Source organism: Panthera uncia, chromosome C2 (genome assembly GCF_023721935.1).
Source record: "Panthera uncia isolate 11264 chromosome C2, Puncia_PCG_1.0, whole genome shotgun sequence".
Lineage (NCBI taxonomy): Eukaryota > Metazoa > Chordata > Mammalia > Carnivora > Felidae > Panthera > Panthera uncia.
In genome coordinates, this window is record NC_064810.1 from 12,843,889 (window position 1) to 12,862,170 (window position 18,282).

The following is an 18,282-nucleotide window of genomic DNA, read 5'->3' on the forward strand; positions in this document are numbered from 1 at the left end:
ACTGTTGATTAAAGCTGTCACAAACCTGCCTAGATCCAAAAGAGGAGCCATAGACCCAGTAGAGTAGTAGAGCCAGCATAATTCTCAAAAAATTGTATGAGTCAGTTGTTAAACACAGCCATGTTAGACATCGATCATGGTGGGAATATTTACACCATAGGGGCCCCCAACTGGCTTAATCAGTAGAGCATGTGACTCTTGATCTCTGGGTTGTAAGTTTGAACCCCATGTTGGGTGTAGAGATTACTTAGAAATAAAATCTTTTTTTTTTCAATGTTTATTTCTTTTTGAAAGAGTGTGATCACGGGAGGGGCAGAGAGAGAGAGAGGAGCACAGAGGATCTGAAGCAGGCTCTGTGCTGACAGCGGTGAGCCTGATGTGGGCTTGAGCTCACAAACCGTGAGATCGTGACCCTAGCCGAAGTGGGACACCCAACAGACTGAGCCACCCAGGTGCCCCAGAAATCCAATCTTTCACAAAAAATTTTACACCACAGAAACTGGCAAATACTACGAATCAGGGCTTCTTTCCTCAGAGAGGAGGCTGTTAAACATGACGCTTCATAGACCTCACCGCTCTATACAAAGGGCGTCAAAACGTTTGCAGCCATGCTTTACATCATCCACAGCAAACCAACCTCAGTATCCTCCACATAAACTTCCTTTGGGCCAGCTAACATTTCTCTTTGGCCCACAGAGATAACCTGAGAGATCTTTCCAGATGTTTTCTACAATCCATGACCCACTAGCCTAGTAACTCTATGCAAAACCAAATTCAGATGCTTTTGGCTCAACTTGATCTAAATAAACCCATGCTGGCGCCCAGCATCACCACTTTCTTTTCCAAGCCCTCAAACTGTCAGTTTTGTAACTTATCCTAGAATTTTTTTTTCCAAGGGTTCTTTTGGTTTGCAATTTCTGGAAGCTTCCATGTGTTTGTTGAAAATTAGAACAAACTATTTTTTTAAAGCTTTTAATTGTGTAATGCCACACACTACATAAAGGCGCATAAAGTATAAATATGTACTAATTGATAAATAACTATGCGTCAGACATCCCTGGAACGATTCAATGTAAGTAAGCTGAGTGTTGGAAGAATCCCAGAAGCCCATGATGTGTCCTGCCCAAAGAGGAATTCCCTCCTTCCTTGCAGGGAACCACTTTCCTGACTTTTCTGGCTTTCACTCCGCCACTTCTGTACACATTTCTGGCAAGTTTCTGCACATTGTTAAGTCACATAGTTGATCCACTGAACATTCAATGAATGGACCCAGACCGTCTGTGTAATTGGGACACACTTTTGCCCAGTGCTGACCTTCTAGTGCTTCTTCCTTTCTCTGTAGTTTCAAGATTAACGAGTAGTTTCAAGATTAACGAGACCGATTTCACAATTGTAGTTGAAAAATCTCTCAGACGATTTGAGGCCAAAACCTCCTACATCTTTGATGTGCTGTCGTGAGATTTCATCAGTATTCGTCAAGATGTTGGCCTCTCGGGAAATAGGAGACTGAAATTTAAATATGGTTTTTGCTGAGCCGGGTCTAAAGTTTCTTAATCATCTATCAAGTCTATTTTGAGGAAAGAAAGAAACTAATAGTTAACAAATATTGTAATATGCATAAAGTATTATAAATAAGCAATGGATAAGATGTTATGCGTAATTACAGGTATTGTACAAGGTAATTTAGATCTGTATTCTAGCACCTGTGTAGCCCTCCAGTTCCCACCCTGTGTTTATGTGCGTCTCAGTTGGGGCTGCTTTGACAAGACTCTCCTAGACCGAACTTCAGGTTCATCTGGGGCTTCTTCTGGACATTGATCTTGACCCCCACCCCCTCCCAGTTTTAGTAAGAGTCCTGCTATGTTACTTTAAAGAGACTCCCCCATCCTTGCTATCTGGTCACTCTTGCTCTCTGATTACGTTTCCCACCCACAACCTTTGAGGTACAGGTCCTTGGATGGCCTTTAGTAGGAATCCTGTCAGGGCCGATTTAACAAGAATCCCCCTATCTTCCTAAGTTCCCACCCACTGGCCCCCTCACGCTGCTCCTCGACTAAAACTCCCCACGTGTCAGGGTTGAGCCGGCTGTGTCTTCCCTATTGCAATAGTCTTGACACCGACAGCAATCATCCTGAATAAAGTCCTCATGCCATTTTAACCAGAATCAGAATAAGTTTTTCTTGACAGCTTTTTTTTTTTTGAGAGAGAGAGAGAGAGAGAGAGAGAGAGAGAGAGAGAGTGTGTGTGTGTGTGTGTGAGCAGGGGAAGGGCAGAGAGAGCGAGACACAGAATCTGAAGCAGGCTCCAGACTCTGAGCTGTCAGCACAGAGCCCGACACGGGGCTCAAACCCACAAACCGTGAGATCATCACCTGAGCCAAAGTCGGAGGCTTATCCGACTGAGCCACCCCAGGCGCCCCGTTCTTGACAGCTTCTTAAATCTGGTTATCATACCTGGTGTTTGCTAATCTCTGGTTCTTTTCTTTCCATACGCCAAGCCCTGAAATCCCAATTTTTGTTCTTCAGGCACCTCAAGCCCCACTGTTTAAATTTGGTCTTTTGTTTTGTTTTGTTTTGTTTTGTTTTGTTTTGTTTTATTCTAATGTTTCTCAGCTCATTTTAGCCAGTCTCATACCTGGAAACCTGCAAGGGCCCAGAAGGAGAGGGAGAGGAACCAGCCTCCCACCCCAGACAGCCATCTGTCCACTGTGTCCCTGCTCACAGCCTCATTAGGTACGCATGGGCACGCGCACACACGCACGCCCCCCACCCCCCCATACCCATCTGCACGGGACTTGAGGGATGTCAGCTACCCCAGCACTCTCAGAAGTACCCCCGAGACTGAGTCTCTACTTTGTCCCAAAGGATTTGGAGAACCTACAGTCATAATCACTTTTGAATTCTGTTAAACTGCACAGACCTTGACACGTGCAGGTACGTGAAGAATGAACGTGACTACAACACACAGAGATAGTTCACCAAGCGGTAAAAGAAGGAAAAACGAATTTCTCTCCCTTCCAAACAAGCTTGTGAAATGCTCCACGTAGAATAAGCAGTTCACAGCCTCGTAGGGACAGGGGATCCTTCTGCACTGAAACACAGGTCCCAGGGTGAGGAAGGTCTCTAAGACGTGCGCCTGTGACCTGGGGGCCTGCGGGGGGCCTGGCTGAGCCTGATTGATGGTGGAGGGGAGAGCTTAAATCAGTGTGTAGAACCTGGCTTCCTCCCCATGCCTCCCACCCACCCCCAGCCCGGTTGTCCCTGTACAGCAAAACCTTGGATTGCGAGTAACTTGATCCATTAGTGTTCCACAAGAGGAGCAAACATTTCTAATAAATTTTGACTTGATAAACGATATCTTGCAAATAAGCCATACAGGATGCCGAATGTCACATGATCACAACTGAGCCAATGGTTCTTGAAATTCACTTTGATACACAAGTGCTTTGGATGACAAGCCTGTTTCTTCAGTGAATTATGCTCTCAAGCCAAGGTTTTACTGTATTCTCCATTGTGTTCATTTTCTAGGGCAGCTGTAACAAAATGCCACAGACAGGGAGCTTAAACAACATTTATCATCTCATAGTCTGGAGGACAAAGTCCAAGATCAAGATGTCGGCAGGACTGGTTTCTTCGGAGGCCTCTCTCCTTGGCTTACAGATGGCCGCGTCCTCTCTGCGTCCTCCCATGGTCTTTCCCCCAGGTGTCTCTGTGCCTTTCTAGGCCCTGATCCCCTCTTATTAATAAGGACACCAGTCATGTTGGATTAGAGCCCATCCATATAGCTTCATTTTACCTTAATCACCTCTTTATTTTTTTTTTTTTAATTTTTTTTTTTCAACATTTATTTATTTGTGGGACAGAGAGAGACAGAGCATGAACGGGGGAGGGGCAGAGAGAGAGGGAGACACAGAATCGGAAACAGGCTCCAGGCTCTGAGCCGTCAGTCCAGAGCCTGACGCGGGGCTCGACCTCACGGAGTGCGAGATCGTGACCTGGCTGAAGTCGGACGCCCAACCGACTGCGCCACCCAGGCGCCCCTAATCACCTCTTTAAATGCCCCAGCCCAACTACTGTCACATTCTGAGGTACTGGGGGTTAGTACTCCAACATATGAATGTTGGAGGGGAGGACACACATCAGCTTCTAACATCTGTCTCGGTTGATGTTGTCACCATTCAAGACCATGAAGCAACAAACACAAGACTCAAAGTTAACCATGTTGTGGACAGTTTGGAGTGGAGTAGGAGTTTGGAAAAGCTGGGTCCTTGAAGACATCAGTGCCCGTCTCCCTCCAGACTACTTGTTAAGTGAATAATGAGTGTACCTATGGTTTAAGTCCATTATGCAACGAACTCTCCTGCTTCAGTAGCTCCCCATCCCCTTGGTTATGGAACTGAAACTCCTTAGCAGATCCTTTAGGACTTTCTTTCTGCTCAGTGTCTGGTCTCATCTTCTGTCTCCAGCTTCACCTCCTCCATGCATCCCTTGGGCAGAGTCAATCCTTTTGCTGAGGGCAATTAATCAAGAGAGCTGCAGAGAGAGCAAAAGGCTGAATGTGCATTTCAGGGGCTCGGAGAGGCAGAGGTATGTGTGAAAGGCACAGAGGAGCCACAGCCCTAGAGTAGGAGGAAACTCTGCTAGCAGACAAGCTCATTGGATGGACACAAGCTTCGGCGAAAGAGTAGGAGGTCTTTGAAGAGACACAGGAAGAATGACAGATCACAAGGTTAAGGAGAGATTACTCTTCCTCCCACAAAACAGGAACCACGGCGAATTGGAAGGCGTATGTATTCCCTTCCTGGGGCTACCATAACAAACTACCACCAGCTGGCTGGCTCAAAACACCAAAAATGCCTTCTCTTGCAGTTCTGGAGGCCAGAAGTCCAAAATCAATGTGCCAGTTGACAGAGTTGCTTCATTCCTGGAGGCTCAAGAAAGATTCTAGTCCATCTGTTTTAGCTTCCGGTGGTTGCCAGAAATCCCTGACATTTCCTAGCTTGTGGTCACGTAATTCCAGTCTGTGCCTCCACTCTCATATGCTCTCTTCCCACCATGTGTCCCTGTCTCTGTGTCTCTTCTTCTCATAAGTACATCAGTCACATTAAGGATCAACCCCACTCTAGTATGACTTCATGTTACTTTACATGTCTCTCTCTCTCTCTCTCTCTCTCTCTCTCTCTCTTTTTCTTTTTAAGTAATCTCCACCCCCATGTGGGGCTCAAACTCACAACTCTGAGGTCAAGAGACACATGTTCTACCCACTGAGCCAGCCAGGCACCCCATACATCTTTTTTTTTAATGTTTATTTATTATTTTTGAGAGAGGGAGAGAGAGTGTGAGATGCTGGGGAGGGGCAGAGAGAGATGGGGACAGAGGATCCAAAGCAGGCTCTGTGCTGACAGCATCGAGCCCAGTGTGGGGCTTGAACTCACGAACCATGAGATCACGAGTTGAGCTGAGATCAAGAGTCAGACGCTTAACTAACTGAGCCACCCAGGTGCCCCAAATACATCTTGATTTCATACACAAACAAGGTCACACTCACTGGTACCAGTGCTGTAACCTGTGCGGGTTCCTCCTGAGAGCCACGAGAGAAGGATCGGGTCCAGGTCCCTCTCCCTGGCTTGTAGGTGGCTGTCTGCTCCGTGTCGTTTCACACGTCTTCCCTCCATGCGTGCTAGGATTCAGCATGCCCTTTTGTGGGACACAATTGAATGCTGGACAGTTCTTTGGAGTGTTCCTTCCTGCTAAGGGAATGTCCTGAATGGTTGCTGTTGACTGCCTGAGGGCTCTCTGATTGGAGGCGGGGTGGGTGGGGCGAGCTGGGAGGGGATTTTTCATGACACTTTTTTTTTAATGTTTATTTTATTTTTGAGAGACAGACACAGAGTGCGAGAAGGGGAGGGGCAGAGAGGGAGGGAGACACAGAATCTGATGCAGGCTCCAGGCTCCGAGCTGTCGGCAGAGTCTGACTCCGGGCTCCAACTCATGAACCTTGAGAGCATGACCTGAGCTGAAATCGGCAGCTTAACCAACTGAGCCACCCAGGCGCCCCAGTGACATTTTAAACAATAGTCTTAAAGATTGGTTGTTTCTTTCTCTGCTATACGGTGAGCTATCTTCTTGTGTCTTAGTCATTTCATTTTTTTAATTCTGCACAGCTCCTGACATCATTCCGAATAGGGTTACAGTAGAGGTCCATGGAGCTTACTGGGGTTTTTCTGTGTAGTCCCGGCAGCTGGCCTGGTGCCTGGCATTTATAGTAGAGGATGTGGTACATGCTGGGAATTGGGAGGCTAGACTTTCAGTTGGACAGATGGAGTTCAAGTCCCAGCTTTGTCTTATTTTGGCTCTGTGGCCCTGGATTAACCCTCTAAGCTCACCGTAGAATGGTAAGCTCACCGTAGAGTGGGCTCCATAAGAGCACCCCAGGTCGTTGTTTTAAGGATAAAAGGATGTAATGCAGTTGTAATGTTCAGGGCAGTGCCTGGCTCGTGACACATCATGACACATGTTTAACAAGTGCACACACGCAAATGTATTCACTTGAACTATGTGGAATCACAATGTCCCCACTCCCAAAATGCATTTACCTTTCAACATTTCAGTGTGGACCATAGAACTTGGGGGCAGTGCCTGCATTTTCCTTTGGCGAGTCCAGCGCTCACATACTTGCCCAGCCTTAGCGTGCACTAGATAACCCTCCACCACCGCCCAGCCCCCTCCCCGTGGCGTGGCCGGCAGCAGGAAAGGCAGAGGAAATGCCTGGGCCTCGCTCATCTGAATGCAGCAATCATCTGATGCAACAGTTCATTTCCATGGTTACGAACTTCGCTTTGGTTTGTTTGATCTTGGACTCCAGGTCTGTGTTACTGCGTGTGTTTCACAACTCGGCTTGGAGAGAAAAAATATCAGAGGAAGAGCTACTTGGCCAGAGATACACCTTGTTTGAGACACACCATCAAGGGAGTAGGTGGGGTCTTGTCTGCCTAACAGCCCCAAGAGAGGGTGGAGAACGTTTGCTCCTAGCGTCCTTGGCAGATCGGTGCACAGAGAAATTATGTGATGCTGGGGCAGGATTCCACCTGCTGAGGCAAACTGAGGGGCTAGGGAGGGAGCAGGGAAAGTTATTTCCATTCTCAACCTGGCCGTCCCCACTTTGCAGGATCTGATGGACCTGGGTTGACAGAGAACCTGCAGAATAATTTTAGGGTCAGCCCCGGGCCAAAGTGGATTTGGGGTCCCAAAAGACAAGAGAATGAAGCCGGGGGCAGAGGGGCTTGATTTCACATAAAGCTGGCTTGAGACCAGCGAAACAGACCTAAAAAGACCCTCACCTGCCACCTCTGGGTGGAAGACAGTGGTTGGAGCTTGCGGAGGAGGGTCTTGGCTCCTCTGAGTTGACTCTGAGATTTCCTCGGAGTGTGGGGCCGGGGTGGGTGGGGCAAAGGAGATCGATGGGGCAAATACAGCTACTAGATTACAATCCTTTCATTTTCAATAATGAAGATGAGAGTTACCGTTTGTGAGATTTGCTGTATGTCAGGCCCCAGATTAGGTGATTTCCATGTTATCTCTGATCCTTATAACTCTGAAGGTGGACCACCTGGGTCCATTTATCCACGACCGCATAAGAAACCAACCCCAAAACAGCAACACGAAACTAGTCATTTTATTAACTCAGAGACTCTCTGGGGTGGGATTTGGGAAGAGCATCCAGGTGACTGCTTATCTCTGTTCCGTGATGACTGGGGCCTTAGCTGCTGTGTTCCAGCACCAGTTCTCCCACTCCAACTGCCACCAATCATATCCTTTTATAATAAATCAACAAAACAAGTAAAGTTTTTTTTTTTCCCCGGCTTCTGTGAGTTGATCTAGAAAATTGCCAAACCAGAGGTGGGGGTGAAGGCAGTATGGGAACCTCACATCTGTAGTCAGCCGGGCAGAAGTATGAGTAGTCTGGACTTCCCGTTTACAGCTGGCATCCGAAGTGGGACTGAGCCCTTTCACTGTGGGTAGATAACGTCAGCCCTTTAGCTGCATGCATAGTATCAGGAAGGGATTGAATTGTTGGACATCCAGGTGGCAGAGAATTGGTTGTCGGTGTAGAAAAAAAAAAACTCCACACGGTCTCCCATAAGCTTCTACGTGCCAACTCTGAGTTCTAAACCCAATGTACCTTGATTCAAGGCTCTCCTCTGTCCACAACATTGCATCTCGATACCAAAATCTCCAAAGCTTTGGGTTCCCTTTTCGTATCACCTTCTCTTGCCATCTGACCGTCATCTGACCTTATCATGATCCCTTTGATTCTCTTTTATCATCCGTGAAGCCATTTGTTCTCACATTTCATTTCTGCCTGGAAACAAGGGACAGACATGTCCCTGTGCACAATGCATTCCCTTCGGGGTCCCAGGCCACAGGCATAGATGAGGGAGCTCTGGGGACAAGACACAGAGCTGACACTGACACCCCCCCCCCTTCATTTTCTCACAGGAGACAGGTGCAGACAGGGAGCTCACTATTGGGATAACACTGCTGTCCGCTTTAAAACACATAAGAAGTGAATCCTTTGCCACGTCGGGTACTTAAATATTTTCCCTTATAATCAACGAGCAGCCAGCTTTGCCACTGGATGAGGCACCGTGGTTTGAGTTCACAGCTTAAGACACTTGGCTGTGGTGGACCACCAGGTCAGTAGTTACATTTTCTTGTATAAATGCAATTTGCAACCATCCCCATATTGGTGGTTTTATCGTTCACACATCTTACATATTTCCCTCTTGAAGACCTGAGGATCTTTTATCCTATACAATATGCCTCTAACTTCCTTGCATCCACCACATTTCAGCCTAGCATCCCTGTCCCCTCCTGACTGAGTCATCCCTTTGTCCTATGTCACTTGAAGTCTCTACATCCTGTTTTATTGATTTGAACCTGCTTATTCACATCTTCCGAGGCTAAAAGCCTCCTCAGTAGGCTCCTAATGTGTAAGAAATTATCAGAAATGTGCTGTCTCAGCTGCAGTGAACCAACTCAGGAGACACAATGCCGTCCACAGCACTGATGGGTGCATTTCAGGAACCTGCCATTAGCTTTTAAGCTTCAACATCTTCCCCAGGGCAACCTGGCAGTGCAAATGGGAAAACACAGTCAATTGTTCCAAAGGGGTTTCTATTAAGATTTCCCAATATCCCATTTCTCTTGTGCAGTAGAGAGCGGACGGATTGGGAGACACGCTACCAGAGAAGCCTAGCTTCTCTGCTTACTGGCTGTATGACCTTGGGCACAGAGTTTAACCCCTCTGTGCCATAATGTTACCTGCCTTGGAGGATAGTTGTGGGGGAGAGGGTTTGCAGGACATAAGACAGGTAAAGAACTTAGCACGTAGAGCCTTTAAAAAATGTTAGCTATTATTTTTCCCATTTAATGGTAGAAGTGAGCTAGTTTCCTGTTGGAAGAGAAAAGAGGTAGAGAAGCAAAGAGGAAGGGAGGGGCTGGAGTAGGGGGACAACTGGGGAGGCCATGGGGCTGGGATGACCGTCTGGAGGATTTGCCCATAGATCTCAAGCAGCGCTATCCCAGAGACATTCAGTGCGATCCACAAATGTGAGCCACGAATGCTAGCTGCATATGGAATTTTAACTTTTCAAGTAGCCACACTAAAAAAGAGATAGGGGTCATCAATTTTAGTAATGCATGCTACATGCAATTTATTTAACCCGGTATTATAACCAAATTTGTAACGAGATACATTATTTATTTTTTTAAAAAATGTTTGTTTGTTTGTTTGTTTGTTTGTTTAGAGAAAGCGTAAGCAGGGGAGGGGCAGAGAGAGAGAGAGGGAGACAGAATCCGAAGCAGGCTCCATGCTGTCAGCACAGAGCCCAACACGGGGCACGATCTCACCAACCATGAGATCATGAACCAAGCTGAAACCAAGAGTTGGTTGCTTAACTGACTGAGTCACCTAGGCACCCTGAGATACATATTTTAAATGTTTATTTATTTTTGAGAGAGAGAGAGAGAGGGAGCGTGAGCAGAGGAGGGGCAGAGAGAGGAGACAGGATCCCAAGCAGGTTTTGCCTGTTGTCAGAGCAGAACTGGACGCAGAGCTTGATCCCGTGAACTGCTAGATCATGACCTGAGCTGAAATCAACAGTCGGATGTTTAACCGACTGACCCGCCCAGGCGCCCCTATAATGAGATCTTTTATATAACTCAATATTTCACGAAATATACCGACCAATGCACAGAATCAATCTAAAAATATTAATGTGATCTTTTCATATTCTTTTTTCACACTGAGTCTTTGAAACCCAGTTTGCATTTTGTGCTTATAGCACTTTTTTTTTTCCTTTATGGTGGTATGATAGTTTATTTGCATATTTTAAGCTGCTTCAGTTATTTTGCCATTATGAATAGTGAACATATGGACATCCTTGCACATAAATCGGTCTGTTAATTTTCTCAGAAGTGAAATTTCCATGTCAAAGAGTAGAACATTTTTAGACTCTTTTAGACTCTTGATCTATTTTGCAAGTTGCTTTCTAGGGATTTTTCCCTGTTTACATTCCCATCAGCTGTGTATGACTTCCATCAAAAACAAAAGTTTGTTAACTTGAATCATAATAAACAGTGTTTTAAACTTCCCTTCATTTAACTTTTTAAACTTTTAATGGCAGTTTTAATTTGCTTTCCTTTGATTACTTGTAGGAAAGAACACTTTAATGTTTATTAGCCATCTGTATTTCCTCTGGGACTTGTTCATTCTACTACTGGGGCATTAGAACATCATCAATTTTTTGTGTACTTTATATGTGATCTTTATTGATCTTTATTTCCCATTTTATGTGGTTTTAAATTGTATTTATACCTATAATTTTATAAAAGCTGAAGCTTTTTACAAACTAGCAACTGGTGGACATTTAAGTCCTAGAGATCTAATGCACAACATAGGGATTATAAACAGTATTATATTATAAACTTCAAAGTGGCTAAGAGACTAGATCTTAATTGTTCCCACCACAGAAAGGAAATTATAATTATGTGATGTGATAGAGGTGTTAGCTGATCCTATGGTGGTAACCATATTGCAATATGTATAATGAATGTGTCAAACTAGTAGGGTGTTAATTACATTTCAATAAAAAATGTTTTTTGTTTGTTTGTTTTAAAAGAGAATGTTTCTAAAAGTACCTACCTTGGGGCACCTGGGTGACTCAGTCAGTTAAGCCTCCGACTTCGGCTCAGGTCATGGTCTCGTGGTTCATGGGTTCGAGCCCCACGTCGGGCTCTGTGCTGACAGCTCAGAGCCTGGAGCCTGCTTCAGATTCTGTGTCTCCCTCTCTCTCTGCCCTCCCCTGCTCGTCCTCTCTCTCTCTCTTTCTCTCAAAAGTGAATAAACATTTAAAAAAAAATTTTTAATGAATAAACATTAAAATTAAACAAAATAAAAGTACCTACCTATCCTGAAGGTCATTTCTTTTTGGTTTTTAAATTGGTATTTTTCAGGGGCGCCTGGGTGGCTCAGTCGGTTGAGCGGCCGACTTCGGCTCAGGTCATGATCTCGTGGTCCGTGAGTTTGAGCCCCACGTCGGGCTCTGGCCTGACGGCTCAAAGCCTGGAGCCTGTTTCAGAATCTGTGTCTCCCTCTCTCTGTGACCCTCCCCCATTCATGCTCTGTCTCTCCCTGTCTCAAAAATAAATAAACGTTAAAAAAAAAATTAAAAAAAAAATTAATTGGTATTTGTCAAAAAATATTTCAGTAAAAATGTGGGTTTTTTTGTCTTTCTTTCTTTTTTGTTTAAGAGAGGATATTTCTAAAAGTACCTACCCAGCATGAAGGTACTGGGTTTCTTTTCCTTTTTAAAATTAATATTTGTCAAAAAAAAAAAAGCTAAACCTTTTCATTTTTTGTAGTCAAATCTGTCCTTCTCTTTGCGATTTCTTCTGTTGCTCATGCTCAAAAGTCACCTGGTTTCCTGTAGATGCTTCTGCTTTTAACTCTTAATCCTTCAGGAGTTTATTTTGATAAGTGAGATCAAAGACTGACACCTATTCCGCTACCCACCCACGATGGCCTTACCCTTATGGCACATCTTCATTCAGGCCAGCCACATTGCAAGTGCTCAATGGCCACATGTGGCCAGTGGCTGCCATATTGGATAGTACAAGGCTAAAGATCAAGACATTCATTCTCATTTCTCTGAGTATTTGCCATGGATTTGCAAGCACCACATAGAGAGAATATTTTTAGCAGCTGTTAACAAATTGCAGCTCTAGGCAGCAACCATCCGGCTGGCTGCTGCCGCTGTTTTTGTATCCGGTATTTGTCCCTTGTCATGACGTCGCCTGATTTCTTTTAAGGTGTTGGAGCATTTCTTTTAGCTTCCCACTTGAGGGCTGATATTTAAGGGCCTGTTTTGGTTCCATCCTTCGTTTTGAATTCATGTAACCCATGGCAACAGTAAGGTTCCTGAAGCCGACTGCTGTGTTCGGTTCCTACAGCACTGAATTAAGAGTCTGAAAAAAGCAGTCGGCAGCAGCAAGGAAGAGGGACGCAGAGCCGCAGGGAGACGTTGCTTTGGCAAACTCGGTGGCATTGGTGGCCACACACCCTCCAAAGGGGCACGTGAGTCCTCCTCAGAGCCTTCATTAGTGGGGTGAAGTCCTGAGAGCAGAGTTACACTGAGGCCAGGATCTGGGGGTTGAATCCACAGGAGTCGCTTGGCTGCAAATGGAGAAGCAGTGTTTCCACAGCCACAGCCTGCGTCACCCACCTGGGTCAGTCTCTCAAAAACCGAGTTCTTGGGGCACCTGGCTGGCTCTGTTGGGAGAGCATACAACTCTTGATCTCCGGGGTCGTGCATTCGAGTCTTTCCCTCTCTTTCTCTCTCTCAAAACAAACAAACAAACAAACAAACAAACAAATTAGTGAATTAATTAACTAACTAACTACAAAAAAAAGAAAAGATTTTTGTATTCTTAAGTAATCTCTAACTCCCAGTGTGGGGCTCAAACTTACAACCCTAAGATCAAGAGTTGCACGGTCTTCCAACTGAGCCAGCCAGCCACCTTCCCACCCTGCCTTTCTTAAACCGTTCATCCTCCAAGCCAGCCCATTTAATTCTGGACAGTTTCCTTGTTAGCAAATGCTCTGTTACAGCAAGGAAAAATCTGATTCCTGTGTTTTCCACCTAGTGGTTTCCTAGTCTTGAAAAGTGACTCATCCCTCTCCTTTAACAATTTTTTTTAATGTTTATTTATTTTTGAGAGATAGAGACAGAGCATGAGCAGGCAAGGGGCAGAGAGAGAGGGAGACAGAGAATCCGAAGCAGGCTCCAGGCTCCGAGCTGTCAGCACAGAGACCGACGTGGGGCTAGAACCCAAGAAACACGAGATCATGACCTGAGCTGAAGTCAGACGCCCAACCGACCAAGCCACCAAGACGCCCCTCCTTTAACAATTTTTAAAACTACGTATTTGTTCACAACAGTGAAATCAGCATCTCCCTACTCTGGCCAGTCCCACCCCAGAGCATCTCTTTCTAGACTTTTAACTCTTTCTTCTGGTAGATACCTAATACTGTTCTTTCTTTTTGCTTTTTATTTATTTTTTTTAATGTTTATTCATTTTTGAGAGACAGAGAGACACAGAGCATGAGCGGGGAAGGGGCAGAGAGAGGGAGACACAGAACCTGAAGCAGGCTCCAGGCTCTGAGCTGTCAGCACAGAGCCCGACACGGGGCTCGAACTCATGAACTGCAAGATCATGACCTGAGCCGAAGTCAGATGCTCAACGGACTGAGCCACCCAGGCACCCCTGATACTGTTATTTCTTTGTTTATGTTTGTATTTACAATTTTATTATGAAAAATGTCAAGCGTATGAGCATTATAACAAACTACATGTACCCATCACCCATGACCCATCAGTCACGACCAGCTCACAGCCAGTCTTGTTTTATCTAGACTCCCATACTCTAACCCTCCCCTTTCTCCCACTGCTGGGCCCAGGACATTTATAAGTGTTTCAAATACAGCTACTTCTTTACTTTGCACTTTGGACATTGTCTCTTGGGTCTGCGTTAGTCCATTAGGGATGCTGTAACAGAATACCACAGACTGGGTGGCTTATAAACAACAGAAATTTGGGGCACCTGGGTGCCTCAGTCATTTGAGTGTCTGACTTCAGCTCAGGTCACGATCTCGTGGTTTTGAGTTCAAGCCCCACATCTGGCTCTCTGCTGTCAGTGCGGGGCCTGCTTCGGATCCTCTGTGCCCCCCTCTCTCTGTCCCTCCCTGATTGCGTTCTCTCAAAAATAAATATGTGTTTAAGACAACAAAAAAATTAACAGAAATGTATCTCTCACAGATCTGGAAGCTGGAAAATCAAGATCATGTCACTGGCAAGTTCAGTGAGAACTTGGTTAGCTCACTTGAAGCCCATGAGACAAAAGGGAGAGGGGGGGCTCCCTGGGTCTCTTTTATAGGGCATTTATCACATTCATGAGGACAGAGTCTTTCAGAGGCCTCCCCTAATACTAGCACATTGGAGCTTAGAATTTTGATATGTGAGTTTGAGGGGAACACAAATATTTGGTCTTGAGCACGGTCCTAATGTACAAGAAGATCATTTATTTAGCACCTTGAAAGCATTTACTGCTCCTCTTTTCTTTTCTTCTCATTCCAATAGTTACATGATGATTTGGGGTTAAATTGATGTTTCAGAGTTTACTTACTGTGATTATACAAAATGTCAGTTATCAGAAAGCCAAGTGGTCTACCATGGCTGTGTTTCCTTTTTTGTACAAGATTTGGCTCTTCCGGAAGATTGTAAGAATTTCTTTTTCCTAACAGTCCCTAGTACGCATCCTCCCCTTGTCACCTGGTTCATTATGTGGCACTCGGAGAAACAGAACCAATAAGAACAACAGGATATATATATGGAGAGAGACAGAGACAGAGAGATTTTTGAGAGAGGTTTGGAGAGAGAGAGAGCTCACGTACAAAACTCAGGATGCAATTCCAGAAGCTAGAAGACAGCAAGGCAGTGTCTTCAAAATTCTGAAGGCAAATTCTTTTTTTTTTTAAGTTTATTTATTTATTTTGAGAGACAGAGCGAGCGGGGGAGGGGAGGAGAGAAAGGGAGAGAGAGAGAATCCCAAGCAGGCTCTACGCTGGCAGTGTGGAGCCCGACGTGGGGCTCAAACCCATGAACCATGAGATCATGACCTGAGCTAAACTCAAGAGTCAGATGCGCTCGACCAACCAAGCCACCCAGGTACCTCGAAGTCAAATTATTTTCAACCCAACATTCTATACATGATCAACCTAATTCTCAAATTTCTCATGCATATGATTTGTCTCTGTCTCAAAATCTGTCTCTCTCTGTCTCTCTGGTTCCCTCTCCCTCTCTCTCTGCCTTCAGGAACTTCCTTTGTCTGCAGAATTTGAAAATGCCATAATGACATGTCTTGTAGAGGTTTTCGCCTTCTTGCAGGGTGTGCAGTAGGCTCTTGTACCAGGATATTCAGTTCTCAATTCCTGAACCATCCTTGGAAGACTCAAGTTCATGAGCATTTTCTTGAATTTTTCTGTGGTAATTTCTATTTTCTCACTTCTTGCTACAATTTGTATGATTTGGATGATGACAACTCATGTATTTACCCTCTATAAGTTTTTTGTTGTTGTTTTTTAGTTTGTTTGTTTGTTTATCAGATCTCTTCTGTTTACTTGCTTTGTCATTTTTTTCCCCTGGGATATTTCCACAATTTTATCTCTCAGTGCATTGGTTGGGTTTTTATTTCAGGTATAAAATATTTTTAATAGAATATTGTGGGTTTTTTTAAGTTTATTTATTTTGAAAGAAAGAGAGAGAGGCAGAGAGAGAGGGAGAGAGACTCCCAAGCAGGGTCTGCACAATCAACCCAGAGCCCAACACAGGGCTCAGTCCCACAAACCATGAGATCATGACCTGAGCCAAAATCAAGGGTTGGATGCTTCACCATCTGAGCCATCCAGGCTCCCCCCTAGTATATTGTTTTTATTTTAGGGACCCAATATTGTCTTCTTACTTCTCTGAAAAAAAAAGTGATTATGGATTTAAAATTTTTTGTTATTCTGTTCTCTGGTTTGTCTCTGTTGCCTTCCAAACTTCAAAACACATCTGTTTGGTTTTGGTCTTTGCTTTCATATTGGACAACAACTAATTGTGGTCATGGGACAGTGCTGGCCAGTGAGCCACAAAGGAAAGCAGCTAAGAACTGCTAGGGAAGCTTTTCCTCTCTTGGTAAGAGGGCAGTGTGACCTGTCCACTTCTTCTCATCTTCTTGCTTTGAGGTTAGATGAGATGCCTGAAGCCAGAGAAGCCATAAGGTGGTAGTTCTCAAAACTGTGGGGACCCCTGGGGATCCTCAAGAACTTTCAGGGGGGTCATCACAACTATTTTTTTTAATAAAAATTTGTTAAGTTTATTTATTCGTTTTGAGAGAGACAAAGCACAGGTGGGGAAGGCAGAGACAGAGAGGGTCAGAGAGAATCCCAAGCAGGCTCCGTGTGGAGCTCGACGTGGGGCTCAAACCCATGAGCGGCAAGTTCATGACCTGAAGTCGGACGCTCGACGGACTGAGCCACCCAGGTGGCCCAAAACTAGTTTAGCAATAATAGTAAGACTGTGTACAGTCACAGCTCGCCCCCCTGGAGTCTGTCTTTCCCTCGTGGCCTCGTCCGCGTTGTTTCCTATCACTCACGTCACATTAACGACACGAATGTCTCTAACGACACGACCAGAGGATGATGCAGAGTCTTCTCCTCTGGCTTTGGTGAACTTCATTCAGCAAAGCCCACCCCACGCTGGCTTCAGTTGGGTGGGTGCGGGGAATCACCCTGTTGATGGGTTTGGTACAGATGGACGTTGTAGTAAACTGAACATTCTAGGCCTGTTTCGTGAGATCAGCTATTTTTTGTACACTTGGTATTCCGAACCTGTGGGCCAGACTTTACTTTATCCTGATGAAATTTCAAATGTTAGATTTCATCCATTATTCCAGCCTGTCAAGATATTTTCCAATCTTAATTCAATCGCCTGGGATGGCGTTGATCCCTCCGAGCTCCTGATAAGCCGCCATCGCAGCCCGCAAGCACTAACAGTACCAGACCGAAACGGACGTGCTCTGTGGCCGGCAGGCTGGTGCCCACAACCACTGCTCTGTTCAGATAAAGACAGAACGGATGGCAGAAGGGGGCCTAATCAAGGATTTGGTATTTAAAGGATAAAGTCTCCGATCCTTTTTTCTTGCACTTCTGGCTTTCAGTTCAAGGACTCGGTTTCTGGACCTTTACCCCAAAGTGTGTGGACCAGAGATGGGAGTTCTATTTTTTTTTTAATGTTTATTTATTCTTGAGAGAGAGAGAGAGAGACAGAGTGTGAGCAGGCTCCAGGCTCTGAGATGTCAGCACAGAGCCGATGCGGGGCTCGAACTCCCGAACCGGAAGATCATGACCTGAGCCGAAGTCAGACGCTTAACCGACTGAGCCACTCAGGCGCACCCCCCCCCCCCCCCCAGAAATGGGAGTTCTAAAGGAAAGTTTCCAATGCAAGTTTCTGAGAGGGCCCAGATATATTAAACATAGAAGTAGTGGCTTTCGGGACACCTGGATGGCTCAGTTGGTTAGGCGTCTGCCTCTTGATTTCTGCTCAGGTCATGACCTCCCAGTTCATGGGTTCGAGCCCCACATTGGGCTCTGTGCTGACAGCCCAGAGCCTGCATGGGATTCTCTCTCTCCCTCTCCCTCTGCTCCTCCCCAGCTTGTGCGCACACATTCCCTCACGTGCTCTCTCTTTCTCTCTCAAAAATAAATAAGTATTAAAGAAGAGAGAGGTGGTGGCTTTCTGGTCACTCTTTTTGACTTCCTTTTCTACCCCTAGAGTCACAAGAAACATGACCAGGATGGTAGGCTTTTCTTTTCTTTTTTTGTTTTTAATTGTTTTTTAATGTTTATTCTTTGAGAGAGTGAGAGACAGTGTGAGTGGGGGAGGGACAGAGAGAGAGGGACACACAGAATCCACAGCAGGCTCCAGGCTCTGAGCTGTCAACACACAGCCTGACGAGGGGCTCGAACCCACAGACTGTGAGAACATGACCTGAGCCGAAGTCGGACACTCAACGGACTGGGCCACCCAGGTGCCCTGGGATGGTAGGCTTTTTGAGCTGCATTAGGCAGTGTACCAGAAATCAGCCACCTTAATTGTCCAAGTAGAGAAACTGAGGGGGCAGT

At 45.4% G+C, this 18,282-nt stretch overlaps 1 long non-coding RNA gene across 3 annotated transcripts in view; it reads left to right on the forward strand.

The window, feature by feature from the left end:
- LOC125920778 (uncharacterized) overlaps positions 1–18,282 on the forward strand; it is a 93,579-nt gene that overhangs the window by 53,471 nt on the left and 21,826 nt on the right. The gene's annotated exons all lie outside the window — the stretch shown is intronic.